The 7,393-nt window shown below is 43.1% G+C and overlaps 1 pseudogene; it reads left to right on the forward strand.

Moving 5' to 3' along the window:
- The first annotated feature begins 5,037 nt into the window (after window positions 1-5,037).
- LOC146860622 (adipose-secreted signaling protein pseudogene) lies at window positions 5,038-6,013 on the forward strand (annotated as a pseudogene).
- The last annotated feature ends 1,380 nt before the right edge of the window (window positions 6,014-7,393 follow it).

Below are 7,393 nucleotides of genomic sequence, written 5' to 3' on the forward strand. Positions count from 1 at the left end.
TGAATCGTCAAAGCGCTTTTGAGTGAGTAGCACGCTGCTCCGGAACCCAAAAAGGATTAGTGGTGGATTAGGATAGTGAAATTTGAGTTATTTTGAGCCGTGGACATCAGTGGCAGCTGCCCCAAACAAAGGGTGGTGGGGCGGGTGGAGGGAGCATGGGAGGGGGAGTGTGAAAGGGGGGTTGTGCTGAGGGGAGGTGTTAATATTAATTTAAAAATATCTTCTGTGCTCTTCCTGGTCCCAGCAGCCCCTGGGCGACTACCTGTGCAATCCCTCTCAAGCTATAGGAGCAGCCGAGCAGCACAGGGATTGGCCTGAGCAGGTTGAAAAGACGCAGCGCTCAGATCAGGGGTGTCTGTGGGGTTTCTCCAGCCCGGCTGTTCAATACAGCTGTGTTGGGGAAACCTAAGTGTGCAGGTGTGTTTGACCAGCTTGAAATGGCCGGTCAAACACACATGAGCACTTAGAAGTGCAGATAGCACTCCTCCTCCCCCTCCTCGGCCCCTCCTCTCTCTGCATGCAATGGCTCAGAGCTGGTAAATTAAAAATAAAACAGTAACAGAACATTGTTTTATTTTTCACCTGCTGGCTCTGAGCCGGGCAGTGGGGCAACACTCCTCTGCCATTGTGGAGGAGCCGCTGCTGGTGGACATGTGAGTCTGTTAGTTGGATTGAAAAGGATAACGGGGGCATAGAAGAGTGAAGAGTCTAGAACGTGTTTACTGGAAGATGAGGTTTGGGATGAGTATATGGAGAGATGGAGTAGGGAAGAATAGCTAGAAATGGATTAGGGAGATCATAGTAGTAAAATTACTTTGGGATAAGTCAAAGGAGGGATAAGTGTGGGAAGAATTTAGAAGGGTTGGTTGGGAGCTCATAGTATTAAAATGAGGTTTGGGGTGATCCAAGGAGGGATAGAGGATGGAAGAGTCTAGAAAGGGTTATTTTGGAGATCATGATAGTAGTAAGAATTTTGGGATGAGTCAGAGAGTGGTGGTAGAAGATATATTGAGAGAGGTCCAGGTGAAATAAAAGGTAGTGCATTGAAAAGAATCAAAGTGTTTTTTCTTCCAGTAAGAGCAAAGTGATAAATACATAGACATGTTAGTACATATTACTATATATATTTATATAAAAAAATACACATATCTAGATAAATACATATAATCAAATGAAATGTTTATTTAGACAGGGATACGCTGTACATTCGTGTTTAAGTATGGTGGTTATGTAGGAAAGAGTCAACTCTTGAGTAGTCTTCTGAAGATACAATAGCTATCTGTGGATCTTGTGTTTAGGTATAATGAATTCCATAGTTTGAGTGCTTGAACAGAGATAGATGTGCCACCTAAGTTTTTTTCTTGTATAGTGGGATAATGAGGTGAAGTGCCAATCTGAAGCAGAGGATTTGTGGGGGATACAAAGCAGCTTGAATGTGGATCTTCTGGTAACTGGTAACCAATGTTGGGCCCTCAAGGCGGGGGAGATGTGGGCTTGTGGCTTTACATGTAAGAGTAGTCTGGCAGCAGAGTTCTGAATTTGTTGTAGTCTTTTCATAGCTAATAAAGATGATACCTAGTACAGGCCATTGGCGTAATCAAGTTTAGGCAATACAAGAGAGATAGTGGCTTGGACCTTGTGTGGAAATCCCAGGTGGGGGAAGATGCGTCACTGAGTTTTCATAGTAATGAAGCTTGATCTTGCTAATTTTTCAACTTGGGCATTCATTGATAACTTGGAGTCCCTGGTAATTCCAAGGTTTCTTACTTCCTTGGATATTTTAGGAGGTGGTCCCTGATCCTCAGGCCAGGTGCAAAGTTGGTCATAATTTTTCCAATCACCACATGTGAATACATCAGTTTTGGAAGCATTCAATTTGAGATCGCTCCATGTCATCCACTGATCAACGGCTCTGAGGAAACTAAAGATTTGTGAGTTTCCAATATCTTTGGGGCTTTCCAGTTTAAGGAGTATTTTTCTGTCATCTGCATAGTTATAGCATGTGAGGTGAAATTCATTGATGATTGCTGGTGATGACTTCATGTAGATGGTGAAAAGCATGGGGTTGATGGTAGAGCCTTGAGAAAACTCTGCTTTTGTGAAGTACGGTTTAGATGAGAAAGGGGGGGAATGGATGACATTTGTTCTGTTTTAAAGGTAGGATTTGATCCTGTCGAGGCAGTCCCCTCTATGCCGGCTTCGTAGAGTCTTTGGATTAGAGTGTCATGGTTAGCTGATTAAAGGCAGCTGAGAGGTCCAAGGGAAGTAGTGCGGCATTGCTGTCTTCTGTGTTTTTAAAGGTCATCCCAAAAGGCAATGAGGACAGATTCTGTTTTCTTTCTGGATGAAATCCAATTTAGAAGTCGGAAAGTATGGAGTTATCTTCAATGAATTGTGTCATCTGGGTGAATGCTGCTCTTTCTGTCAATTTGCCCAGGAAAGATCCCTTTGTAATCGGTCTGTGTATGTCAGGGTCAAGTTGGAAAGATTCCTGTAGTTAAGGAATTATTGATGATTATTCTTGTGGGTGTGGCAGCAAGGGCAGTTAGAAGAATGTTCTTGAATATTTGTGGTGGACAAGGGTTTGAAGGGCTGCTGGCTGGCCGGTTTGCTTTGACCAGATCCATAAATTCACTTTGTAATATTTGTTTGAAGGAATAGAGGGGCTGATTTAGCCTACTCTTGGAGGGTATTTTGGAAATGGGTTGTTGGTGGTGGTTTTCCTTTGTTTTAAATAGGAGTCCAATGTGTCTGCTTTGGTTGTGTAATGATTTGCCTGATTTGCCAGTTTGTCCATGAATTCTTGAGAGATTGGATGAGTTCTTTCTATCCATTTAGATTTACAAAATTCTGTGAGAAGTTTGTAAAAGTCTTTATTTGCACATTTAGCATTTTGAATTCTGTCTGAACAGTACCTTTATTTTAGCTTTATTGATAGCTGACTTGTATAATCTGTTAAGTTTCTGTAGGTGAAGTTTGTCTTGATTGCTCTTTGTTTTTAGCCAGGTGTGTTACAGCTTTCTCTGTTTTATCTCTTTTAGTTATGTATTTCTCCAAGGTGTCTGTTTTCCTTTGTCCTGTTTTATTGTACTGAGTGGTATTAGGATATCAAAAGTGTTGTGCCTTAGCAGACATAGCCCAGTTGTCTTTTTTTAATAACTTTATTAACTTCTTGGTTGCAAGATGGTAAATATGTACATCTGTCCAACAGCCTGGTAATCCTTACACTTCAGCCTCTTCAGCTCATACACCAGCCCCACCAGGAGCAGCTTGCCCGCTGCTCAGCCCATCTCCAACTGTCACCACTCATCCACACATGCACCCAGGCATTCCATGCATCACAGACACACCAACATTCCAATGGCAACTCTCCCTCTGGCTGAGCAGCAGGGAGACAGCTTGTTTGGGAAACATATACTAATACAATCAGGATATTACATATCCCCCTCCTTTTAAATGAAAATTAAAAAGAATGATAAAACATGGGAGGAACTTTAAACAAGCATATGCAAGGAAAAGTTCAAGATGCAGGAAAACAAACTAAAATACAACTTCGAAAGAGTCTGATCACTCATTTCAAACTCAGTACCATACAGCAAGCATAAAAATACCTATTTTCTAATTATTTTCTACCTAAGGAATGCAAGACAGACTTCCCTTGCCTTCACTGATTGTTTGGGAGAATGCAATGAAAATCCCATGGCTTTTATTTTCAGGATTTGTTTTAAAAAACATATTCATCCTCTCCTGTGTCCCTCAAACAGGAACATATCCCTGCAAATGCTTGAGCCACATCTGTGTTCCCTCACTCTCCTTAGTGTCGTAGTATCAGACATATATGGATTTTCTCTGGTTTTGGGCAATAAATTGTGTGGGGTGCACTTTGAAAAATGTTAAAGCAACTAAAGGAAGTGTTAGTTTTGGGTGTATTTCGGTCACAAGTATTGACTAGGTTTTGAACATCTACACATCCTAAGGTTTATGGTGCTGGGTACTAGACCTCCCTCGCCCTGATTGGCTGGCCTGGAGAATGTGCTGGATATGACCTTTGCCAGATTTTAGCATTTTTCTTAAAAAAACACACAATGTGACACAGGAACATATATCCTTGCCAATGCTTGACCTGATTCTGTTTTCTCCTGGGTTTCCTAAGTTTGAGGGTATGAGACTTGGATGCTCGGTGGGTTTGAGCTTGGATCCATACTATAAGTAAAATAATACATTTTTGATTGAGGAAACAAATATACCTGCAATATTTCAGCCCAAGGTCGGCCAACACTCAGGGATACCTACCAACCCCAAACATTTTTTTTAAACTAGAGAGCCATTAATCCAGGGTAATGTTGCTTGTGTGAATCTCACCATGGTTTGTCACCCAGACTGCACTGTAATTTCAAAGTAACCTAAAACTCCTGAACTTTCGGTGGACAGTATAGGTCCCACCACACAACATTCCCTTGTTTCTCCTGTGGGTGAGATGATTGCAGTGGGCATGAATTGGGTCAAACCGTGACCATGTGAAGACCACATTGATATTTTATTTCATAACATTGAGTTCACTGTATCACAGTTTTGGCTTGATCTTGTCCATTACAAAAGGTCTCTATAAATTCCATACCTTTCCATCTGATAAATGTGAGCAAATTCTGCTGTTAGAAACAAATTCTGAAGTCTGCAGAATATTCTGGGTTAAAAAAAAGTGGTGACATCTGTGCAAGCCACATCACACAGAACATACCCAATTTTCAAAAATGTCTGCAGTTGAGAGATTTTTTTTAGATGCCGGCTAACCCGAGCCCAAATACCGCAGCCATTCACATCCCAAATATTTACCTAATTGCAAGTTTCTTTTTTGGGCTGTTTTAAATAAGAGAAATATTGGAACGTAAAATAGTAGGCTAAATGCTATTATCTACTGAATTTCTCTATATATTTGGCTTGTATGCTACAAAAACACTTTTTGAAAAACAATACTCAGTATCACCTAGCATTATAGTTAACCCTGAATTCATAGTGACACAAATTATCCTGGCTACCAGTTGCTCGTGTGCCTTCTTGTTGTGGGTCGCGCGGCGGTTCCTGGGATCGTCGGGGGCAAGGGCACAGTTCGCGCGCCGGTGTCTGCAGCCAGCAGGAGTAGGCTGCCAGCAAGCCCACCTGAGAGCACGGGCGAGTGGTGCGACCCTCAGAGGGTAAAATATTGGATAACAGTACTTCGAAGCAAGACAGGCGCCCTCCTCGGCGGGGAGATGCGGCGCTGCTGACTCTCGGCTCTCGACGGTGGAGGTGTGGAGGTGCAGCTGCGGAGGGACGAGCCATGGCTACCGCCAAGAAGGACACAAAGCATAAAATGAGCGGGGTGCGCTTTGCTTCAGCACACACTGATGAAGCCCATAACCACGTCCACTTCGAAGAGAAGCTCCATGACTCGGTTGTCATGGTCACTCAGGACGATGATGGAAACTTCTTGGTGAAGGTGGGGTTTTTGAAGATTTTGCACAAATATGAAATCACATTCATTCTACCTCCTGTACAGAGATTGGGGAAGGATATATGTGCTGTGCCTATAGCTAATATGCACCTCAAGGTGAACTGCATCACACCAGTGCCTGAAGGGTACCGGGTCACATGCGAGTACACTGCCCACAAAGAGGGGGTTCTGAAGGAGGAGATGGTACTGGCCAGTGAGACCAACGACCGAGCCTGCATGAAAGTGGCGGTTCAAGCGCGGGTCATGGGCATCGATCAGGAGCCGTATACATCATGCAGATGCAGCCAGTTCATAGGCATCGATCAGGAGCCGTATACATCATGCAGATGCAGCCAGTTCATAGGCATCGATCAGGAGCCGTATACATCATGCAGATGCAGCCAGTTCATAGGCATCGATCAGGAGCCGTATACATCATGCAGATGCAGCCAGTTCATAGGCATCGATCAGGAGCCGTATACATCATGCAGATGCAGCCAGTTCATAGGTACACAGGCTCACTGCCCGCCCTGTCTTATTTAGAGGGCATTTTAACTATTTCACGTGCACCTTACAGTTTTGGTCCTGAGGAAGCGCCAACGACCACTAAGGCAACAAAGGCGCGAAACATGTTGACCTACGACCTTGCTCACACCCAGGCATAATGCGCTGCAGGGGCAAGATTTTACACAGTAGTCTAGTCTGTGAAGGATATACAATCCCAACAATTGCTGCACGTTTACCCTTTACACACCGACTCATCACTATGCACGCACTACATTGACCCTCATTAGACCCCCACCCCACCCACCCGAATGCACCATCCGGCAGTCCTAAAAGATCTCCGACAAAGAGACCCTTCGGGGGACCCGTGGGGAATTGCAGCGCCGGCCCCACGAGGAGCAAACGCCCGATGATGAAGCATGACACTCCTTGGGGTGTGTGAGGGCAACAGAGGACTACATGTGTCCTTTCACTTCACTGGTGGGTCCCTCTCACCTAGGATTTCTTTCCCTTTCCCTTTTCTTCTTTCAATTTTCCTTTTTAATCAATAGGTGACTTTTTGCACCTTGATGCAATGGTGACTATTTGCACCTTGCTATAGGAACAGTATCCCCCCTTTGGTTTTGATACAAATTATCCTTGTCCTTAAACCTAAACTTATGAGTACTTTTCAAAAATACACACCTTTCATTCATAACCCCATTTCTTTTCATTAGCATTTTTAGTATCTGTTGATGCATGGTCGGTGCACAGTTGAAAAAACATTGTAAACCATGGCTGGAATATTGTCTCCAGATAGCATGGGCTTTTGACTAAATCACAAATAACACACATCTCTGTGACAGGACGAGAAGAGTCTGAAAAATGTAATGGAATATCATATTTGTAGATCTGCTTTTGGTAGAAAAACTTACTAGTGAAAACTATTTCTCTAAGACATAAAGTATGAAGTTCACATAGGTGAACACTTTACATCGCGACAAATCAACCATCACCTTGACAGACGCTCCATGAGTATATTTTTAACTCGTGTGTGCAGAGGGCATGACCATAAGTTATCAGCAAAAAGTTAGAAACTTGGTAATTTTAAGTAATAAGCACTAGTTCCCAGTTGAAGTAATGTTTAGACAAAATCTCACAATTGTTTGTTCTTAACTCAGTTCTGTTGTTGTCACTTTATTGTACAGATTAAAACAGTATTCCAGAAGCACACAGATCAGGTTCCCTACTTTGTGGATTAGGTGCCGCGGTAATACACAGGAAAGATAAAATCATTGCAGAATCCCACTCTTGATGAAAGCCTTTGAGCAGTATGGCAACTGATATAAATGTAAATGTATGTGTCTTGTAAAGCGCACTGCTGCCCTGAGGCATCGTGGCGCTGTAGACCACTGGGGAACCCGTCCTGGCTATTCCTGT

The sequence above is a fragment of the Triturus cristatus genome, chromosome 3_1 (genome assembly GCF_964204655.1).
Source record: "Triturus cristatus chromosome 3_1, aTriCri1.1, whole genome shotgun sequence".
NCBI lineage: Eukaryota > Metazoa > Chordata > Amphibia > Caudata > Salamandridae > Triturus > Triturus cristatus.